The sequence below is a fragment of the Grammomys surdaster genome, unplaced genomic scaffold (genome assembly GCF_004785775.1).
Source record: "Grammomys surdaster isolate TR1022 unplaced genomic scaffold, NIH_TR_1.0 751, whole genome shotgun sequence".
Taxonomy (NCBI): Eukaryota; Metazoa; Chordata; class Mammalia; order Rodentia; family Muridae; genus Grammomys; species Grammomys surdaster.
Window position 1 is genome coordinate 2,534,403 of NW_021605170.1, and position 22,956 is coordinate 2,557,358.

The following is a 22,956-nucleotide window of genomic DNA, read 5'->3' on the forward strand; positions in this document are numbered from 1 at the left end:
TGAGCACAGGGTAGTCAGAGGGCATGCAGGGTCTTCAGTCTTCCTCAACAGTTTGAGCACAGGGTAGTCAGAGGGCATGCAGGGTCTTCCAGTCTTCCTCCCTAGCCCTGAAGTCACAGGCACCACTGTGGCCAGCTTTTCATGTGGGTGCTGACTATGAACCAGCCCCGCTCACTGCATTTCCAACAGGCACGCATGGATGCCAGCTGCTCTGTGGTTACCGTTCCACATTTCGTGTCTGTGGGTTGTATGTTTTTTTGTTTACACTGGGAGCTGAACCCAGGGCTTCACCTGTATGATGTAATCACTACCACCGAGCCCTGTTCCCGGTCTCCTCTTTTGTATTTTATTTACTAACAATATTTTAGAATTATTATTTTATGTGCATGAGTGCTTTGTTTGCCTGTATGTCTGTGTACCAATTGTGTGCTTTGTGTGCCTGATGCCATCAGAGGTCAGAAGATGGCGCTAGATCACCCAGAACTGGAGTTATAGATGCTTGTGGGCCACTGTGTGGTGCTAGGACCCAACCTGAGTCCTCTGTAAGAGTAGCACGTACTCTTGACTGCCTGGCCATCTCTTCAGCCCTTATGGTTTTTGCTTATTTTTGTTTTGTCTTGGGAAACAGCTCTGTCCTGTCACCTTGTCAGGTCTGGATTTCAAACTCAGGTTGCCAAACCTTGCTTCTTCCGATTGTTTCTACCCACCGGGGCAATCTATAATTAGTTTCTCTTACCTCAGCTTTGTTTTGTTTCATCTTATCAGGAGACTTGTCTTGCTGAGGTTCCCAGGCTGGCCTCAGATCCGTTGTCCCTGGTTTGTGCTTAGGTCTCTCTAGGACCTGTGATAACCGACGAGCATTGCCATGTCACTGTGGCTTCAACTTGTCTCCAAAATGCTCAGTGTTAGTTTCTGTGTGTACACTTGGTATTTATATATTTTTCTCTGGTGAAGTGCTTGGTGTGTGTGTCCCACACTAGCCTTGAACTTCCTGTGTAACCGAGGATAACCTTGAACTTCTGATCCTCCCGTCTCACTACCTTCCAAGTACTGAGATTGTATAGGTGTGTGGCATCATGCCCCATTGTGAAGTACTGGAGATCAAAGTCAGGGCTCTGTGATACCAGGCAATGACTTTACCAGCAGAGTTACAGTCTCAATTCTGTACTGTTTATATGTAAAAAAATTAGGTTTCCAAGCAACATAGAAAAAAATCAGGTAATTGCTATTCTCTTTCTCTCTTCTTTCTTCTTTTACTTTTTTCTTCTCTCTCTCTCTCTCTCTCTCTCTCTCTCTCTCTCTCTCTCTCTCTTGCTGATTTTTCAAAAGATTTTTAACCTAGTCTGTGGACAATTATTTTGTCATCTATGTGATTTAGAGTCTAGTGCTATTAACTAGTTTACGATGTGTCTCCTTCCTCTCTTTATCAAAACTAAAATACTGTGTTCTATGACAGGCATTATAAAGCCCAGCATACAAGCTTTTAAAATGAATTGTTGTACCTGGGAACTTTTTAATCTAAAGGTGTAAAGAGTTTTCCCAGGTTTCTTCTGACTTTTACATGTAGGCCGCTGGCTAATTTGGGGGCGGACATTTGCAGAAGTGCAGGTGAAGACTGAAGGTTTGAATATGGAGACCCCATCATTGTATGTCCATCTGCTGGCAAGGGCTGCTCTTTCTATGCTAAGTTGGCTTTGTACATTTGTCCAAAATTGATCAACTAGATTTATGTTGCTTTATTTCTGAATATTCTAATGTGTCTAGCCTGTTATGTATTACCAGTGTCTTTATTGCTATAGCATAGAACTACAGCTTAACATGGGCAACATGAATTCCTGAATTTAGTTCTTTAATATATACTTAGTTTTTTGAGACAAACACTCATCATGAAGCTTAGGCTGGTTTCAAATTCTCAATTTCTCTTGCCACAGCCTCCTGCATGGGTGGCTTACAGACATGTGCCATCATGCCTGGGGGCCTTTTATGTATCTTTCCTCGCACTAGGAAAAGTAGTTATTATTTTTATTTTGCTGAGGAGTTTCTTCCTTTCATTAAAAAAAATCATGAATGGATGTTGATTTTTTTTCCTCCATCATGTAGTACAGTCGAGTGGCTTTTCCTGTCTGCTCTGTAATATGGGTAGGTTGTGCTGCTTGCTTCTCCCATGGGAAGCATGGGAAGCAGCAGGGCTTTCCTAAGACAAGCCCTACTGAGTTGTGTTGAACTGGTGCACATATAACAAAGTCTGATTTGTGAAAGCTTTGTGGGGTGATTTTAGATCTATAGCCATAAGGAATTTCGGTCAGTAATTTTCTTGTATCATCGTCTGATTGGCTTCATAAGTTGATTAGCAATAAGTTTTTTTTTTAATCATTCAATTAGCTCTTGCAAACTTAATAGCAGCTTTGGTTGCCTGCGCAAGACCTGAACAAGATCAAGCCAGTCAGAATTCAGGAGCTTTGACAACTGAATGCTGCCCCACAGGAACTCAGTTTTCTTCAGGACCGTTGACTCTAGTAGTTGCCTAGGCTTATTGGCTAACATGAACACACAGATAGCACAGGGTGGACAGAGTGGGCCATAAAGAAAGGACATGAAATTGCAGGAGATGTGATAGGAAGGATTGGCAGGGGCAGAGGAAGGTGAGCACAATAAAAATAACTTGTCTACATATATGATATTCTCAAGGACTAAGAATCTTCCAAGCCTGCCACCTGATTTTGGAGTTTGTTTTACTGGAAAGCTTTGAGTTGTTCTACTATTTAACAGATTTTTACTTGCTTAAGAGAATACTTTGTGTGTCTCTCTTGATTGAATTTTGCTACTTAGTGGTACTTAGTATCTTTTGAAGAATTCCTTCATTTCCGTCATTAAATTGATACTCGGAACTTTTTTTGTAGTGTTTCCTCTTGGTCTTTTATTGTCTAGAAGTTTTACTGTGCTTTCTCCTTTCACTGCTGATTCTCATCTTCTTCTTCCTCTTTCTCCTTCTTCTCCCTCCCTCCCTTCTGACTTGGCTTCTCTGGTCTTGGTTCAGTTTGGTTAGTATAGTTTTTAAAGATTTTACAGTGTTATCTTGGTTTTTAGGAATCACTTTGCAATTCTGGTATCTACTGTAGGTAGAGAAATTCTCCATGCTTTTCTGTGCTGATTCTGGTGGATTCTGCATATATTCAGATGAAGCACAAAGGCACCATACCTAGACTTAGAGGTCTCCACAATCTGTCACCTCCGTTGCTTTGCTAGCAAACCAGTTCTAAGGCCATGGATGGCCTACTTTCCCATGAATGCTTAAAGAACATGGGAATTGATACACTCTTAGGGTAGCCCTTATACCAGTGGGTGAAAGGTACAGAAAGGTCATGCTCCACCCTTCTTACTGCAAATCTAGACAACCCTTAGATGTTACACAAACATCTGAGAATCCTAGAAGGACTATGGCCTGTTACCCTCATGGGAGCTTTGTTGCTTGTTAGTATCCCTCCTGGCTTCTTCCCTGTTCCAGAAAGGCAGGCAGCAGGCTGGCTAGCTTGCAGGAACCACTTGAAGTCTGAATGGAGCTCAGACCTTGCCTGCCGCCACAGTTTGAATAGGAAACGTTCCCCACAGGCTTGTGTGTTAAGCATATGGTCCCATGTTGATGCTGCTGTTTGGGGAGGTGATGGGAACGGAGTGATGTGGGAATGGGGAAGATTCAGTCTTATTAGCTAACTGGCGCTTGGCAGGTGGGTCCTTTTCACTCAACTTCACTTATGAATTCTTGTTTTGTTTTGCTTTGTTCTTGAGACAGGATTTCTCTGTCCTAGCTGTCCTGGAACTCACTTTGTAGACCGGGTTGTTTATAGAATTCACTTTGTAGATTCACTTGCTTCCGCCTCTTGAGTGGTGGGACTAAAAGCATGTGCCGGTTCATTTATGAATTCTGTTACAAACTTTGTAACTAAAAACTGTGAACAAGAGCAGACTACTTAAAGGCATGTTACACAAATGATCGACATGCTGTAACTACTGGTAAAATGAATGAGGTAAAAAGAATGCGGGTACTCAGGTTACAGCTTTGAAAAGTTAGGGCCCATGTGTGTCTCACCTATCCTGCCTTCCCTTTCTTACATGCTCCCTGAAAGCTGATAGTAGGAAAAGACTGAAATTCCACACTAGGCAGAGGTTAGCATAGGAGACCTTAGAGCCCACCATCACAGAGACACACTTCCTCCAACAAAGTCATGCCTACTCCAACAAGGGTACACCTACTAATAGTGCCACTCCCTGTCGGTCAAGCATTTAAATGCATGAGTCTGTGGGTGCCAAACCTATTCAAACCACCACACACAGTTAGAGTGAGTCTTCCCATGTTAAATATTCTGATCAAGAAAATCCTTCTCCTGAGCGTCCAGTGGCCTGCCCTGTAGCCGTTTCAAGATCCAGTCAAATTGACGACCAGGATTAGCCATCCTGTAAGTCATCTCCTCAGAGCCCTGGATGGCGACCCTTCTTCCTTGCTCATCTGCCCTGACATTCTTGCTCTTACCTGTCGCCAAGGGCTCAGCAGCATCTCTTCATCTGTCTCTCACTTTGTCTCCCTCCATCCATAGTGCTCACCACCCTTACATCTCCTCCATTGTCTGACTGTGGGGAACGGGCTTATGTTGATCTGCAAGTGAAGGAAATCCTGTGAATGTGTGTGCAATGGATTTGTTGACCTAAGATACCGATAGAACTTTTTGGAGCCCTGGAGCTAGTCTGGTGCTTTCTTGTTATTGGTGTGCCTCACTGGTGGCCAGCCCAATTCAGAACAGACAACATAAAGTTGTCATGCACAGAACAGTTTTCAGTTGTTCTTGCTGGAAATCTGGGAGCCCTGTCTTTGATGGGAGTCCTGGTGCTGTGAAGAGGAGATGGCAGGAGTCTTGAGTAGGCTGAGCGTGTGGTCTTGCTAACTGGGAGCAAGACTCCAGCAGGCCCTGTAGGTGGCAGTGATACCTGAACACTTAAAATTATTTGGAGGAACCATTTTCTAGTTTGATTTATAACATTTTTACATACACAACGCATGCCTTTGGGTTAGAAGGAATAATAATTTTCTTTGAGCCTTGCTTTTCAGAGCTTGGCAAACACTGATTTCCTGTTTGGGTACTGGGGCCTCAGGTGCTTCGTCTGAAGATGTTTACAGGAGCCTGTGCTTTCCCTCAGCACCCAGAGCACAGGAGTGGATAGTATGTTAAATAGCAGTTACAGTGCGTGAATGGTGCACTCCTGCTTACCCCAGAACACTTGTTTGGTTTTTTTTTTCCTCTTGTACAACACAAGACAGGTATAGCTGTAATTATCATGTTACCTAGCCAGTTAGATATTCTGTGAGACTGTAATTATGCAGAGTGTAGAGAGAACTTTATTTATAAACTTAGTTTCCAGGAAAACAAAAATTGGAGGCAAAAGCTAAGCCAGCACACCATCTAATTCTCAATGTAAAATAATGCAGAAGTGCGGAAGATGAACATCTGATTTGTCACATCTGATACACTAATGTTTTATCCAAAAGGAAGAACACATTGTAACGTGCTCAGTCATCTGCATAAACACCACCTGGCCCTTTCCAGGCACCCACTCAAGTAACAGTCAACAAGGCATGGCAGCAAATGCAAAGCCTGTCTCTTCTTTAAAAACTAAGGTTTTATTTATCAAACTAGCAGAATCTGGTACATTTTTTTTCCAACAGCATAATATCTATGTGATTAAAGTGAAGTGGACTGAGCTCTCCACATTAGGGAATGTATGATCACAAATTCCCTAGATTTTTCAACAGCTGAATAAATAATCATTATCCTTTAAAAAGACGGTAGATCAAACCAGATCCTGGGCAATAAGGTATTTATTACAACATGAAGCCACTTCCCTTGGGTATAGAAGCAGGCTGTACATTGGAAATAGGTATGGTTTTGTGTAAAATATCTTGCTGGAGAAGGAAAATTATTTTCATCTCCAAACTGACACATTCTGGCTGTATGCCTCAGTGAGCATGCCAGTGTGCTACATTACACAGAAAGAGGCAGCATGGTATCCCCCAATTGTCCTGATATAAAAACGAGAAGTGTCCATCACTGGGGCACACCGTACCAGCCCCGAATATTTCAGAGAGTGTTTACTAGGCACCCAACCAGGAGTGATGAGTCACCACATTTGTACCTCAGATTCAAGGTGGCTACCAGAAGGTGTACTTTCTGGTTATTTGCTGAACTGTCTTCCTGACTCTTGTTTTCCCCGTAGAGAAAACATCATGAAGGCTCAAATAAGTTGGATATAATAGGTGTTTAATTATTATTTTTAAAATCAATTATTATTTTGCAATTTTGTAAGTATGAAAACATTTACTTATATGTTATATAAACAAATACAATGCGCTCTGCTCATGATCCTCCCTTAGTGTTTCTTGTCTTCTCCTGCAGCTGCTAAATGCCTCCTTGCCACCCCCCCCCCTCTCAGAGATAATGTTGGAGGACCATCGAACTCCGTTACTAGTTCATGTTTTTACTGACTATCTGTGAGTCATCTCTAGCTTCCAGAAGTTTCTTGCCTTTCAGTAAGTCTTCCAGTTATTCACAACTCCCAGGGGCCACTTGAAAAGTGAGTTCACAGCTCATTTGTGTAAGGGTTCCAGACACGTGTTCTCAGCCAAGTCTTCTATTCACAGATTTTTAATGTATCTCCCTGGCGATGAGGGTGAGTTGGCCCTCCCCGCTTTGGGATCCAATTCATTATGATACTCTGCAGCCTAATTGCCCAGGACATCTATGTCAATCTAAGGCAAGGGCCCCATCTTGCATACAGTGCTCACGTGCCTCCTCCTACCGCCTTTGGCACAGATTCCCTGTGTCATGTGGGGAAAAGACTCCAGCATCGAATAAAGAAAAGGAATTTTCTTTTTTCGCATGTTCTTAGACAGGTCTAGAAAGCAATTTTATTCATTCGTTATTCTACTGTTAAAAGTCCCCATTACATGCCACTGCTGGCCAGAAACACATACAAGACAGATGTAGCTCTGCCGCGTGCCTCTTTTATTCTAATAAATTTGAACAAGTGCTGAGAAGTCCAGAAACAATTGACCATGTTTCCGCTTCAGTGTCAGAAAGATTCTTACTCATTTTGGGAATACATAAGAAATCACATTTCCCCCCCTGAGTACCATGCATGTACAGCAAGCACTGTGCTACACAGCATCTCATTTATTCTCTACCACAAACCTAAGAATTTTATGGATAAGCAAACTGATACATAGATAGGTCCTATCGCTGTGGATCTTTGTTAGTCTCAGGAGTAGAATGACAACTGAGAAGTGTGTTAAAACTTACACACTTTAGTGAGTTAAACTAGAAGGATTGTTTCCTTTTGATGTTGACATCCCCCGTACTTTCCCCACCTTGTTCCACCCCGCCCACAAAGTAAGTTCAACTGTCCGCAGAGAATACTTGCAGGTCTCATAATACAGAGGAGAAAGAGAGTAAGGGTACCTGAGGAGGGAGTGCTATAAGTTCACACTCACTGTTTAGTCTGAATTGTAGAGGTGTCCACTGTTTGTGTGCCTGGCCTGGCCTGGGTGGGAATCAAGAACAACAGTGCACACAACACACTTGTGGGGGTCAGAAAAAAAATCCCTTTTCTTTAGCAGTTACAGATCTGGCTTGTCAAACAAGTGTGCATTCGTGGTAAAGGGTTGCAGGCCGAATGCCTACTGCATACTGTTTGGAGAGAAGCAGGGCTTGTGGATTTTAAAAGTGTAGTTTCTTGATTTTTATATCTTGTCAGTGAGTTAGATTGTTTCAAAAATTTGCCAGAATGCAAATTAATTATCATTAATCTTAAGTTTTAGAACATTTTTTCCATTGTAATGATAGCTTCTTATCAAGCTATTTAAACGAAACCCTTCTCCTCCCTCCCCCCCCCCCCCCCCCCCCCCCGCCCCCCTCTAATTCTCCGTGTAAGGTCTGCTGTGGTGTAAACCTTTAAGTTCCAGGCTGAATCGAGTGGATTGATAGTTTGAGGCCAACCTTCGCTAAATATCGAGGCTGTGTTTAACGAACAAACCAATAAAGTACCTCTTCGTTGGCACAGTGCCATCTAGGGTGCAGGACTGGGTTTGTGTTCTCCCATGACTAAACAAACGGCAGGAAAGAAGTGTTACCAGAAATCTTGGGGCACCCCAGTGGAGTCACTGTGAGCCTAGGAAAACTGAGGTCCTGGGGATCTTAGTTACATTTGTAAAAGAATTCCAGAATGGACTCAAATGCAATTCTGTGAGTTCAAAAGAAAAACCCAAGGCAAACAAACTGTCAACCTGGAGCTGCTTGGAGGAGAAAGGGGAAGGAAAGAAAACGCCAAGAGGTTTGGAATGGCAGGCTCGGAGGTCAGCACCCGGGAGCAGCATGATGGGGGGTGAATATTGAAGAAATTGGAGAGTAAAGAAGCCTGAAGAACTAGGGTGCTTAGAGGCTGCTCAGGCCCTGACTAGCAACTGAAAAGGACAGGAGGCAGTAGTGAAGATTCACTCAGAAAGTCAGGCAGACACAGCTGCGCCTGCTGAGGGCTGCCAGGCCTAGCTAGGGACCAGGAATTCTGGGAGGGAAAAGTCACAAGGTGAACTTGCCCCCTAGCTTGGGCCCCTAGCCAGGCCCCTGACCTGCCCCACTGGATTAACTCTTAAGGGAGGAGACACTGGCACAGCGCCACCTAGAGGTAAATCCCGTTCTCTCCTGTAGAACAGTGAAGAAAACTCAGCTATACATTGGATTTGCCTTGATGGCCAAGCCAATATAAGCCTCCGATATTATAGGCCATATCGGAGGCGAGAAGAAGCCGTGATTTATTTGGTTAGCAGACCCTACAAAAATCTGGAGATAAAATGTTCAAGTTTGATTATTGAGGTATTGATTACACTAGTCACTACAGATTCTCTGGGTGGGGGGGTCTGACTTCTGAAACCAGAGTCACAAGCCCATCAGGTTAATGACTAAATTCGAAGAAAGATTTGTATAAAATTTTAAGTGGGGTTTGTGTAAATCTTAAATTACCTTGAATGTTATAACTTAGACTCGTGTTGAAATACTATTTGACGATATGGGCCCAATGAGCTAAGAATTCTGCCGGGAGAAGAACCTCTTCTTGTCTCTAAGAAAACCGTCTTAGCGGATGGAGGCGTAGCCAGTGGCAGAGTGTACTTCACATCCATGAGTTCGCCTTCAGGTTTTAGGGAGTTAGGTTGTTTTAAGTATTTTCCAGAGCCCTAGTTAATTATTAACCTTCCAGTCTAGTGCAGTCTTTGTAATGACTAATTCTTTTTAATGCTGTTTTATTTAGGCAAACCAAATGAAACTAAACCACGTGCTACCTTGGGTCAAGGGGTCCATGGAAAATATGTATGCCAGTGACAGGGCTAGGTGGCAAAGACACACACCTCACATGTTGGTGGTTTGTAAGCTGGCACTTTAAGGAGATCTTCTCTTGAGGAATTGTAGGAGCCAGCAGAGGGGTGCGTGGGGGAAAGGAGAGGGAGAGGGAGGGGGAGGAGAAGGGGGAGGGGAGGGGGAGGGGGAGAAAGAACACAAATTGATACTTTTATCGAGTTGGGGAGAAAACACGGGTCAGTGTGAGTGATTGCTAATGGCCTGGTTGATGAAACACTGTTCTTTTCTAGGTCTAGGAGCTGCTGGGACCCATGTGGTCATTACTTTTGTGAAGTTCTTTTTCATCTTCAGGGAAGAGAGGCCAGGGGTCAGTGGGAACATGATTTTTCTTCTACAGAGACATATAGCTTTATGCCTAAAATCGTAATGAAGTCAAACTGTAAAACTGCACAGACATAGAGACAACAGCAAGCACAGCTTGTTTTACTCAGGACCATTCTGGGGAATGGGGCCTTTTCATCTGTTGCTGTCGTTCAGAGAGAAGCCTAGAGCCAATCTCACTTGGCTTCCTAGGGCCTGGCACCGACGTGAGGAGGGCTCACTAGAAAGAGTCGGAGCTGTGAACGGTTACAGTTAAAGTCATTCTTCTCCCTGAGTCTTCAGTGACTGGGACTGTCCAAATGGCTCAATGAGTTGGCAAGCCAGAGTTGGAGTCCCAGAACCCACGTGGTGGACAGAGAGGATCGACTCCAGCACACTGTCTGCTCTCTGAGCTCCACACACACCGTGGTGTCATGTCCCCACCCTACGTGCACATAGAAATGAAAAAAAAAGTAAAGAAAACGAAAGATATGGGTAAATATAAACAAATTTTCATCATCTAGAGCAAAATAGTAATGTCTTTTCACATCTTCAGTCACTTTATAACTATAATGTACAGAAATATAAAAAAGCAGGAAGGGGTAAACAGAATTGTGATCTAAGCCTCTAGTGGTAAGAAGTGACAAGATGACCATTTTTTACCAGAATATGCACAACACCTTCTAATCTACAAGAAAACCATGACAGGTAACAACTGAACTCATAAAATAGTCAAATTCTGAGCCCATTTATGGACAGGTATCAGTGGGACTTGGCCTTGGACACTAATGGATTTCAAACCAGCAAGGAAGAGCCAGTGTAGTTCCAAGCTCTTGGTCCTGGAGAGCTAGGTGGAGAACGGAGCTTCTGTCTATTGACCCATGAGTCCAGGGGAGAAAATAAAAGTCCTTTTTGTAGCCAAGTGGAATGGGTCTGGAACAGCAATAATTCATGTTGGTGTTAGTGAGAGTGATAGAGACACAGATATCCTGTTGATGTCTGTCATTTTATAGATGAAGGTATTACCATTCTGAGAGTGACTTACAATCCATAGAAAGAAAATGATCAGACCATAACAGAAATCTAGGTGTTGCAGAGTAAAACCTTGCAAATCAGACAATATCATATGCTATTTATAAACTTGCTTCATGAACCTGAGGAAAAGATTTCTTGTAGATGACGTTAATTATTAAAATGAGTTACGTGTAAGGTATAGTTCCGGTGTTGGATATGCTAAATACTTAAGCTTTCTCTTGGCTTTTTTTTAACTAGCCCAAAGATGAAGGTATTTAATTAGCTAATTATTATTGCTGGCTTTTTTTTTAACTATTGGGGGTTGAACCTGGGGGCTCTACTGTATGCTAGGCAAGTGTTCTACCCCTGGCCTACAGCCTCTGCCCTGCTTCCTCATTTTTATGGATAAGAAAACTGATCTTTTTAGGTTGAGCATCTGTCCTTTTCTCCAGGTCCTATGATTTGTGAAGCCAGTCAAAAATCCAAACCAACCAACAAACAAAAAAACCACAGGGCGGTCAACCCCTTGTAGCTACTATTCGATACCCTTTCCTCCTATGTTGGGAGCCCAGTCCTAGCAGAAAGTGGCTATCATCTTTGCAGCCATCTTGGACCATATACCCTGACAAGAGACTTGTTTTCAACAGCCCACAACAGCTGAGCACACTCTGATAAACATCATGTTTTTCCTCACATATCTTGTTTTGTTGTTTAGTGCCCCCAGCTGCAAGGCTCACGTGGTAAAGTGTCTTCAGTGACATTTCCCTGCTTGTGCTTATATATACCCAGGATTTCCTTTTAATAAACGGGACTTGATCAGACCCTCTGTCTTGTCTCCATTCTTCAAGTCTCTTGCCCCTCCATCCCCACTCTCTTGCAGACCCTGTTGACTGACCCTGCAGACCAGAGCCCCTGGCCCCCAAACGTGGGGCTGCATGGAGCAGCGCGGACTGGGTTAACTGGTGCCCAAACGTGGGACAGTGTGGGCCGGTCACTCCTATGGTAGAAAACAGACAATTGGATAAGGAGATGGCTAACCTATAACTTCAGCTAGAGGGTCTCTGATGACTCAGGCCTCTGCAGTCTGCAGGCACCTGAGCACATGTGCACTCCCACTCACATAAACAATTAAAAATAATAGAAGTAAAGTCTTAAAAACATAACATGCATGACTGCCAAGCAATGGTGCTAGAAGGTGACTTTAGACCTCCATATCCTTGCACATATATGCACATGCCCAAACATGGACACACTTGCACATGCACACACATGCACATGGACACATATCCACATGGACATATATGCACATGCACACATGCACACATGTGCACATGGAAACAAGTGCACATGTACCTCACACACACCCATATGGACCCACACAATCATTTGCCTGTATGCACACACACAGAGGAGATAAGCACTCAGAGTGTTGTGCTCCACTGAGCTCCTTTGATTCTGTCCTGGGGTTATCATCAGTTCACAGATCCGACGTCTGTTTTTCAGAGCTCTCATTTCTTCCTTTAGATTTCCAGCTCAATTGAGGCCACTTCCATCCTGTTCAATTTAGGGACATTACCAGTGCTTACGTACCCAGGCACCCTTTTCCAGAGCCCTGGATGGATTGCTGGCTTCATAAGCTGTCACTGCTACCTTTTTAGAACAAAGGCGCAATTAGAAATCATTTGTAATAAAAGCCACTTCTCTGTTTCTGACGGAAGAGCCTTTGTGTCTTTGTTGACCTCTTTGAAAATTACAGAAAAATATAAAAATAAATCCATCAAAAAATCCACAAAACTCGACACCTCATCCAAATAACTTCCCCATCCCAGACTGAAGCGCCTTCAGAAGGAGGCTTCCTTGGTCTTTCATCTAAGGCCAGTGTGAAAGCCTAGGTAGTCCCTGGGACCACTTTAATCAATTTAATGGGATTTGTCGACTTTGAGCTTTGGGACAGTACAAAGATACACTCAGGTGTGAGCAGTGAGCCGATGCTCTTCCAACACGTTGGACTGAAAACAGCTGTATGTGGGAAGAGGAGAGATCCGAGAGAAGTCAATGATGGTCTATTCCAGCTGGATTGATACAGTCTGAGATGCACTGTTTATTTCTGAAGGTGTGGCTAAGCCAGCTGGTCCTTCTAGCTAGCATCATTTCCTTTACAAGGTACTTGTGCAAAAAGATGTGTGCAGTGATGGACCTTTGTTAGTTCAAAAGTTTTTCCTCTTTATTCTAAAGCCCCATTGTGAATTCACAGAGCTTAAAATATGTATTGCTGTCCCTTTCATTTTATCTTTCGGAAGGAAATCAAAGATGGAGAAGTTTTTTTCTTCTGAATGAGCTTGTATGGTGTTGTACATTTGTGGTTTTTGTTTGTTTGTTTTGGTTTTTTTTTTGTACATCTCAGCTGATCACAGCTGGTTCAGTGGGAACTGCTGAGACATGGCTCTTCTGGAGTTTCAAGCCTCTTTTGCAGAAACCCGGACTTACTCTCTTCTCTTTAGTCATTTCAGTTTAGTTTATTGTAAAAATGGTGCAAAGAAGAAAGCTCTCAAGTGCATTCAAATTATTTTATGTGTATGAGTGTGTTTTTCTGCATGATTGTTTTTGTACCACTTGGGTGCCTGTTGCCTACAGAGGCCAGAAGAGGGTCCTCTAGTTCTGGAATTACAGATGGTGTGAGGCACAGGTGGATGATGGGAACCAAGTCTTCTGAAAGAGCAGCCACTGCTCTGAACTGTTGACTCATCTCTCCGCCTCCCTACAGTCACACTTCAACAAGGATCTGAGTGCCAACTCCCCTTTCATTTACTCTTAAAGCTGAAGAATTTGTCTTCCTATAGTCCCTACCACTGAGAATGGTTTTGGGGCTCACACAGGGGACTTGGGCATGTTAGCATTGGAAGATAACAAGTGCTGAGATCACCCCTCCTCCACTCTGCAGCTCAGCTGGCTTTGAACTCACAAATTTCCCATCTTGGTCTTCAGAGTGTTGAAATTATAGTTTGAGCGTTACCATTCTTGGCTTCCCATCTTTGAGTATTTCTATTCACAACTTTTGCTTCAACAGAACCCAGATAAATGGAACAGGCTTCGGGCATGGCCACTGTGTTCTATATAGGGTGATAGTTAAAAAAAAAAAAAGTTCTTGTCTGTATGACCAAAATAATAGTCTCATGAGTATTACTAATTGCTGTTTATTTCTGTCAGCCTGAGGAATTTTCCTGCAGGCATTTATTTCTTATTGAGAATTCCTTGCCCCCTGGAGTCTCCATGTATTATGTTTTTTCTTATCTGACATACAATCCATACTTTAAAGCCGATCTTTTATCCATTCAATACAGTTTAAAGTTGACTGACAGTTTATGAAAACAAGACATGTTCACTTTTTCAAAACCGAGAAAACAGAGTAATCTCCTAGCAGCAGAAAAAAACCCACCGGTGACACCATCCAGTTTCCTAAAAGAAACACATTGTTCACTAGCTCCTAAAACGTGATTCAAAACACTTGCGACAGGTGAACGAAAGGGGGAAATTAAGATACGGCACAAACAAAGCAGCATTAATAATTCAGGTAAATACAATCTGTACAAAAGAACCTGTCAAGGTAACAGACTGATTCTGCAGGACAGGACATTTAGGCAGTGAGAAACGAGCTGAGGTTTGAACAGTCTGTACTCCACGAAAAGGCTCTACACAGTTTGAATTCTCTCTCTCTAGATCTTCTGATTTATGTGTTCATATGGTATGTGTGCACATGCACATGTATGTTTGCCTGCATGCACATATGTGTGTGTGCACATGGGGGCCAGAGGCTGGCGTTGGGAGTCTTCCTTGTTCACTCTTCACCTTATTTATTCACCTGACAAGGTTTCTCTTTTCAACCCAGACCTTGCTGATTCAGCTAGTCTAGCTAGCCAGCTTGCTGGGGAACTGCTGTCTCTATTCCCTGCGTGCTGGGTTTCCAGGTGTTCTGCCGTGCTTGCTGGGGCATCCATGTGAAGGCTGGGGATCCGAACTCTGACCCTTAATGCTTGTGTATCAAGCACTGTTTTGCACACTGAGCCATAACCCCAACCTTGAACTTCCTCTTTCAAGTCCACTCATTGATCTAGTAAGCATTTACCTCTGCACCTAGCCTCTCTGAGACTATGTGGGCTGGAGTTTCTCCTCTGTGGTACATATTGTTGTGAGCTTTAAGGACTGGCAGTAGGGGACTCTCTGCTGTTCTTTAGTGATGTGTAGGTTATTGCCACTAGCTGTAACTGACCGGTACTCTCACAAGCGTCACGTTCCATTGGTAGTGCCTCTGAGAGGGGGCTTTCCTGATAAACTGAATGATTCAATCTTTAAGTCACAACGTAAAAACATTTTTTGTGGAAGTTGTCTATAAGGGCTAGGATCACAGGGTGTATTGACAACGATTAAAATGAAAGGATATGAGCTCAAGATCATTTAACAAATATATTAATGAATCAATAATTAATTAATTCAATTATTAACTAATAAATGAATTAATTAATGTTGTTCGAGACAGGGTTGCTCTTTGTAGCTAACTCAGTAATCCGCCTGCCTCTGCCTTCTGAGTGCTGGGATTAAAGTCATGTGCCACTATAACCTGGTAAAATCCATTATTTTTAAGGGGAAACTTACTTTGGGTTTGGAAAAGTTACACTCAATTTAGAACACAAACTGGTTTTATAGTTTTGATCTGTAGTGACCCTCAGAGATCCTGTACTAAAAGTGTGGTTGCCAGTTTACTGATTGGGAGCCGGTTACTGATTGGGAGCTGTGAAGCCAATGAGAGGTAGGTCTAGTGCAAAGAGTCATTAAGGGCTGGCCTATGAGGGGATCTTAGGGCCCCGCCCCTTCCTCTCCTGCTTCCCAGGTGCCAGCAAGGGAAGAGTCCACAGCTCCCAGAGGCTCCCAGGTGAGTACTGCGTTATCACACTCCAGAAACAACCAGGGACTGAAACCATGAGCACAAAGGCTTTCTAGCCTCTGAGTTCATTTACTCAGCTACTGCTTGTGGGTGCACTTGTGGAAGCCTGAAATCAAGGTCAGTTGTCTTCCTCAATTGTTCCCTACCTGTTTTTAATTGTTTTGTTGTTGTTTTTTTGTTTTTAGATAAAACCTAGGTTAACCTAAAAGCTTAACCTAGAGCTTGCTGACTTGGCTACGCTGGCTGAGCAGTAGTGCCAGGAATCCTCCTGTCTCCAGCTCCCCAACACTGGAATTACAGACACGTGATGGAGTTTGGAAACAGATCTCACTTTAGTAAACTCTCAAGGTGAGATCACAGTTTGTATGTGTGCAAGTAAGCCTGGTTATTTCTCTTCTCTCTCTCTCTCTCTCTCTCTCTCTCTCTCTCTCTCTCTCTCTCCCTCCCTCCCTCCCTCCCTCCCTCCCTCCCTCCCTCCTTCCCTCCTTCCCTCCTCTGTGTGTGGAATTACTTGTCTGTCTGTGGAATTATTCCTGTCAACCAGAAGGTCTTAATATGTTGCATTCTCATTCAATTATGAATGTTTAAAGATTTTATTTTTAATTGTGTGTGTGTGTGTGTGTGTGTGTGTGTGTGTGTGTGTATGGATTTGAGCATGCAAGGATAGAAGACAGTATTGGAGCTGGAATTACAGGGCGTCCTGTAAGCCACCCTGTAGGGGTACTGAGAACCAAATTCTGGTTCTTTGCAAGAGCAGTGTTTGCTTTTAGTCACTAAGTCCAACACTGCGTGTGAAATGGGGGTGGGTGAGCTCTCTCACTGGTGTCGAGGTTTAGCATCTTTACATCCTTAGTAGGAGATGCTCTCACTGGTGTCCTGGTGCAGCGGCTCTACATCCATAGGAGGCACACACTCTGTGTACAGGTTCATTCAGTATTTCCAGAGAAAGAGCAGAGCCTGTGAAATTCATTAAATATTACCACAATAAGAAGAAGGGACAAACCACAAGAGAAAAACAATCTGTGCACAGGCTTCACTGCAAACTAGACTGTTTCAGTGTTTATAAATACTCGTCTGTGGAGAGAAGTGCGTGTATTACAGTAATTATGCATTAGTGCCTCATTAGTGGGGGTTACAGCCACGCTGCTGCTGTTTTCTCTGGTGTATTTCTGATAAGTTAGCATTTTTAAAGTCTTATTTAAAATGTAATAAAAACAGAGGAGAGAGTGTATGTTCAAGAGCACATGATTTGTAATTCCTTCTGCTGTGTGAAGAAAGAGACCATAGGTTTCTGCGCCTCCAGAGAGAATAAGGAATTGCCTTTCCCCTCAGAATCAGAGCCCAATTACTTGCAAACTGCCAGTCATAGCAGAATCTTGATACCGTCTACTGTTATTTACACTTCAATTCTAGGTGTCCTAAATACATTGTGAATGTAGACCAGAACTTCCAGCATTGCCCTCATCTGGTTTGATCACATATTCTAAATTCAGATCCCTGGGCATCCTCACCAGATTGCCTGAAAGCTAATGTAAATATTGATATTCAACAGGTGTAAAGAGATATAGTTTATATTTATTTTATAAAACTTTTATTTTTTATTAATCTGTTTCTGTCTCCCCCACCTTCTCTGTGTGTGAGTGTGTGCATGTGTGTGAATTGTGTGAGTGTGTGTTAGTGTGAGAGTGCATATGAGTGTGAGTGTATGAAAGTGTGAGTTGTGTGTGTAAGTGTGTGTTAGTGTGTATGTGTGTGAGAGTGTAGTGTGAGTTGTGTGTGAGTGTGTATGAGTTGTGTGTGTGTGAGTGTATGAGTTGTATGTGTGTGTCTTTCTGTGTGTGTGTGTGTGTGTGTGTGAGACACATGTGCAGGTGCTTGAGGAAGCTGGAAGAGTGCATCAGCTCCCTAGACCTGGACCTTCAGGTAGTTTCAAAGTCACCCTCTGTGACTGCTGAGAACCAAGTTCAGGTCCTCCAGAAGAGCCACAAGAGCTCTTAACTGCTGATCTGTCTTTCCAGCACCATAATTTACATTTCTATGAGTATCTTTGTGATCCCTATTAAATATGTGGATGCTAAGTAGCCATTTGCAACTGCTTGTTGGATATATAGACATCCTGTAGACATTCAGAGCTGAAGTCATTGTCTCCTCACATAGGCTTGGACCCTTCTTGGTTCCATCTCAGAAAATGGGGCTGCTGTTGCTCAGTCACTAAAATGAGAAACAACATTGCCTTTGGCAGATTCCATCACGACCCTGCCCAGGTCCGCTGTCTAGGATTCTTCTAGACTTTCACCCACAGATTTGCAATTATATTTTTATGTTTGTGTGTAAATATTTGGATACTAGACCCTTTTTTAGTTTATACTATGTGAGAGGGAGGATAGAAATCCTTGGCTTTTATAACCCACCTTCAGGGATGGTTATCTGCAGCTGGCTGTGGAGGATGGTCAGAAGCATGGACTTTGATCCACTGAGCTGTCACCAGCTTCCCGCTCTGTTCTTGGTGGTTTGTCTCAGTCATTTGGCTACACACCCTTCAGGACCGCAAACACCTTCTCCACCCACATCCAGGCCTCTGCTCTTCTCATTCCATCATCAAAGAGGAAAGGAAACATCTGTGGGCTGACCGCTAGAGACACACTACCAGGAAGGAGCCAGGGTTAGGCTGATTTGAGCCAACCATTTTGCTGGAAGGAGGAGTCATCAGGGCATATGGTCTTTCTTAGAAAGAGCACAGGTTTGAGATTTGTAGGGAAAAGATTTTTCTAAAACTTGAGGGAACACTTGACAGTTTGTATATACTTTGCATGTAATTAACTCTCGCTGTATGCTAAAATTTCCTTTAAATTAAAAAAAAATCTGTTTGAAAAATGGTAATAAACAAAAGTGTTAGGACCTGAATTTTACAGCTGTGGAGAGCAGTGATGTGTTAGCTTTGGGTGCCAGGTTAAGTCAGGCAATGTCTTGGAATAAAACTCCAATGATCTTTTTAACTTCAGGGCACCCCTTACTATTTGCAACTGCTTATCTGTGTTTAGCAATTCTCTGCAACAAGAACAAAATATACACATGCAAAGACATTCCCTCAAATAATGACCAGACTGCTGCTGTGACCGATGCTGTCACCTGATGCTGCACTCTTCTGATTCTCTCACAAACGAAACAACTCCCGTTTTCCTTGTGGACTTCACATTAAGAGTCATAGACTTACTGCTTACTAATAAAATACTAGTTTCGGAGGTTTTTTGGGGAGATGTAATGGTTGCTATCAACCCGACACAAATCTGGACGTATCTGGGAAGAGGAGGCCTTAATAAGAAAATACTTCCATATGATTGACCTGTGGGCAAGTCTGTGGGCATGGTCTTGATTATCTATTTGTGTGTGTGTGCAGCTCAGTGTGGGTTGTGGCATCCCTGTACATGTGGTCCTGCATTATGTGAGAAAGCAGGCTGAACAAGCCATGAGGGGCAGCCTGGTATTCCTCCAAGGACTCCTCCGTGGCCTCTGCCTCAGTTCCTGCCTCCAGGTTCCTGCCCTAGGTTCCTCCTGGATGGACTGTGAACCTGGACGTGTGAGCCAAACAAACCCTTTCCTCCCCAAGTTGCTTTTGTTTTATGTTTTAAGTTACTATGTTTTATCACAGCAACAGATATGCTAATTAAGACAGTAGCCTTTCATGTGGAATTCAGTGTGTGAACTCCCTTTCCTTCATATGTAAGTGGCCTTTGCCATTTTTGCAGTTTTGATAATTCCAACTAAAATCTAGTGGTTGATGATTTTCCTGTTGTTTCTGTTGTTTTCATTTTTAAGATATGAACTTGCATTTTTCCTAGGCTGGTCTTGAGGTTTCAGATTTAATCATCCTGCTTCAGCCTCATAAGTAACAAGAGCTGCAGGATGCACCACCACACCCATTCTGTGTGTGTGCTTCAGGCTGGGTCTCGCTATGCAGCCCAGGCTTGCCTTCAACTTGCTGTTTAGCCCAGACTTTGTTGCCACACCTGGCTTTCATGGTGGTTTTGATTTGTATTTCTCTGAAAATTGGTGAAATGTAGTCTTTTAATGCCTGTTGACATTCTGTATCATGCTGTAATGTATAATGAATTGTATGCATGTGTATTAGACTGTGCAAGCTCGTAATGGACATTAATTAGATAATATCTTGAAGTGTTTTTCCTTATGTTTTCTTCTAAAAATGTCTATTTGGGAGTCTTATTTTTGGAATTTGATTCACTTTGAGGTGACCTTTGTATATGATGAGAGATGAGTGTCCTGGTCCAAAAGGGATACTTTGCAGGTCGGTGTCCGATCTTCCTTTACTGGAGATACTGTCCTTTTTCAGCATTTTTGTCTGTCTGTCTGGTGTGTGTGTGTGTGTGTGTGTGTGATCATTGAGAATGGCTACAGACACATAGATTTCTTTCTGGAATGGTGTTCTGTACCATGAGTCTATATTTGTTTACCATGCTTTCTCAGTGACTACAGCCATATCTCATAAGCAGTACAACATTTATCTTTATACAAGTGGACTATAGCATTTGGCTACCCTCTTTCTGTCCTAATGACCATTCTTACCACATGGGTATATAACTTGAAAGTAAATATCTGATCACGTTGTTTTTGAAAGCAGCCAACTTTAAATTAGCTCAAACTTGCAGCTTTTTAGAGTGTTCCTAAATAGACCTGCGTTTGCTGACAGCTTTTCTTATGTGCTAGGCGGTTAGTGTTAACTAACCCTTGCTTCTGATTCATGCGCTCGATGTGTGTGAGGTTTAAACTAGGCATCCTAACCTAGTTGGAACTGATACTATGTCTTCCATCCTAACCTAGTTCAAACTGATACTGTGTTTCCTCTTCTCACAATAGTTGGATTTTCTAGTTTTCTTGTATTGGCCTGAATAAAATGTATCATTTGTTACTAGCTGAAAACTGTCCTCATTAACTTGATTAAAGATGGATTGAAACACAAAATATCCAGCTTGGGTCAACCTAGTGAAGAGATAATTTGACACTCAAGATGAGGGGTAGTACCACTCAGCATCCCACTGTCTTTAGAAAGCCATCAATTAGTGTGCCTCTGCATCTCCATCCCCGCCAGTGTATTGTTTTGTCTTTCAAAGCAGGAAATGGTGGTTTCCTCTGAAGTGAATATACGTTCCTTAAACACCAAAAGAGACTTGTCTCAGTACCCTAAAATTCTAAAACATGAAAGTCAGCATTATGAGTACAGAGGAATTCATGGTGGAGTTGGAGGCTCTCAGGAGAGCCTTTCTATTTTCTTTCTGCAACATGATTGTGGGCCTGGAAGCAGAAAGACCTCAAGTGCTTCCAGTTTTCCTTCTGGAAGGAGATTAAAATGGACAGTTACATACCTCGAAATGTAAACAGCGCACCAAATTATCGAGGAGTTAATTTGAATTCATTGCTTCTTAAGTTGAGCGTGTTAGTTGAGAGAGGTCTTTTAGCAAAGTAAAAAGAATGTTGCCAGGGAATTCATTTCTTTCATGTGATTGATACTTAAAGGTAGTGAGAGTCATATATTTATGAGGTTCACATGGCATGGACTTGCTAACATTTCCCCTGAGCAGTCTCTCTCATGATGAGAAGAAAGAGCGGCAAACACTTCGCTCTTAACTTAGGCTAATGATGCTTTCTGGACTCGGTGTTTACTGTGCTCAGGATGTTAGATTTGGTGTTTAAAGAGTTCTGTGTTGGATTAAATTTCAAATGCTAGACTTGAAGACTTTTCTTTTCCAAAACAGCAAAGCTGTTTCATTAATAGTTCATGGAAACTTACTTCTTAAAAAGCAGTTCTGATGTGTTTTAGAACCTACTGTGGGTTATTCAACGCTCTGCTGCTTAGACTCTGATAGATTGTTGAAATCTGTTTTCTGGTCTGCACCAGGAAGGATCCTTGGCAGAATGTCTCCTGAATGAAATGTACATATGACTTGCATAGGTGTGAATGGCTAGCATTTGTGATGTAGTTTGTAGCTCTGGGGTTGAGGGAGCTTGTCAGATTCTAGGGTACATTACACATGAGTCAGGAGACTTCATGATAGCCAAAGACAGGCTTCCCTGGTTCTGCAGTTCTCGAAGGCTCAACCTCACCAGCAATGCAGGGCAGTAATTAAAGAAAAAGTAGCTTTTAAATATCCCTTAGCTGCCCCTCTTAAGGGCCACCCTGATGTATAACTCATGGTTCAGTCCTCTCTTCATGAGGCAGGAGGCCTTGAAGGCTTTTTAGAGCAGGGTCCCTAACCAAATGGTCAACAATGTCCTTGACTCTGATTTGGAAGGCATAAAGCACAGATATTCAGAATTTATCCCAGAGATCTGAAGACCTTGTTTTCTGAGAAGATGAGCCCAGGAGCCAGGACTCCTGCACCTCAGCCTCTCCACCGACAAGTTGGGTACCTGTCACCTTGGGCGAGCTTCTTGATCTTTTAGAGACTGGAGAAGTATAGACTCATGGCTCAGATAGAAAGTGGGCATTGTAAGAGGCCTACACGAGAAGAGCACATTAATATTTTAATGATGTTCAGAGCAGAGCACGAACAGTTGCAGAAACTGTGTCCTCGAGGGACAGATGAGTTTAAGATGAGAGTAAATTCCTGCAGAGTAAGACAATCTGCTAAGGATTGTGGCCTGACCTTCAGCCCACCCATCCATTTCCTAGTTTTTAAGAGCAAAGGCATCTTCTCCATTCTTTTCCTGTCGTGCTTTTTCCTGGTTACAGAAGAGAGATACTATTTTTTGGGTAGACTATCTGGAAAATAGAGAATATTACAAGGAGATAAAAATAATTTTATTACTCACTTAGTAAAATCAAATTATAGATTAATATTATTGTGTGATCTTTGAGCTCCTGCATGTATATTTGTGGTAATTTTGTTTATTATGGTCTACCCAAGTCCTTGTCTTATATTATAATGTTATATTATGTTCTATGACCATTTTTCATAAACTAGGTATTCTTCTAAAATTTAAAGTTCCATGGTTTCAGAGCATGAAGCTTGTTTTTTCTTTCCCAGAATGAAGTATTCATTGCCAATGAATCATGTGAAAACCATGAAAAGAAGAAATGTAAAATCACTGATAATTTTAATATAAAAATTCCATCTTCCCATTATTTCTGTAGGTATCTCAGTCATCTCTATGATATATATTCTGTCGTGTGTGTGTGTGTGTTATGCATGTATGTGAATGATCATGTATGATACTTTGAATAAAAGTGGCCTT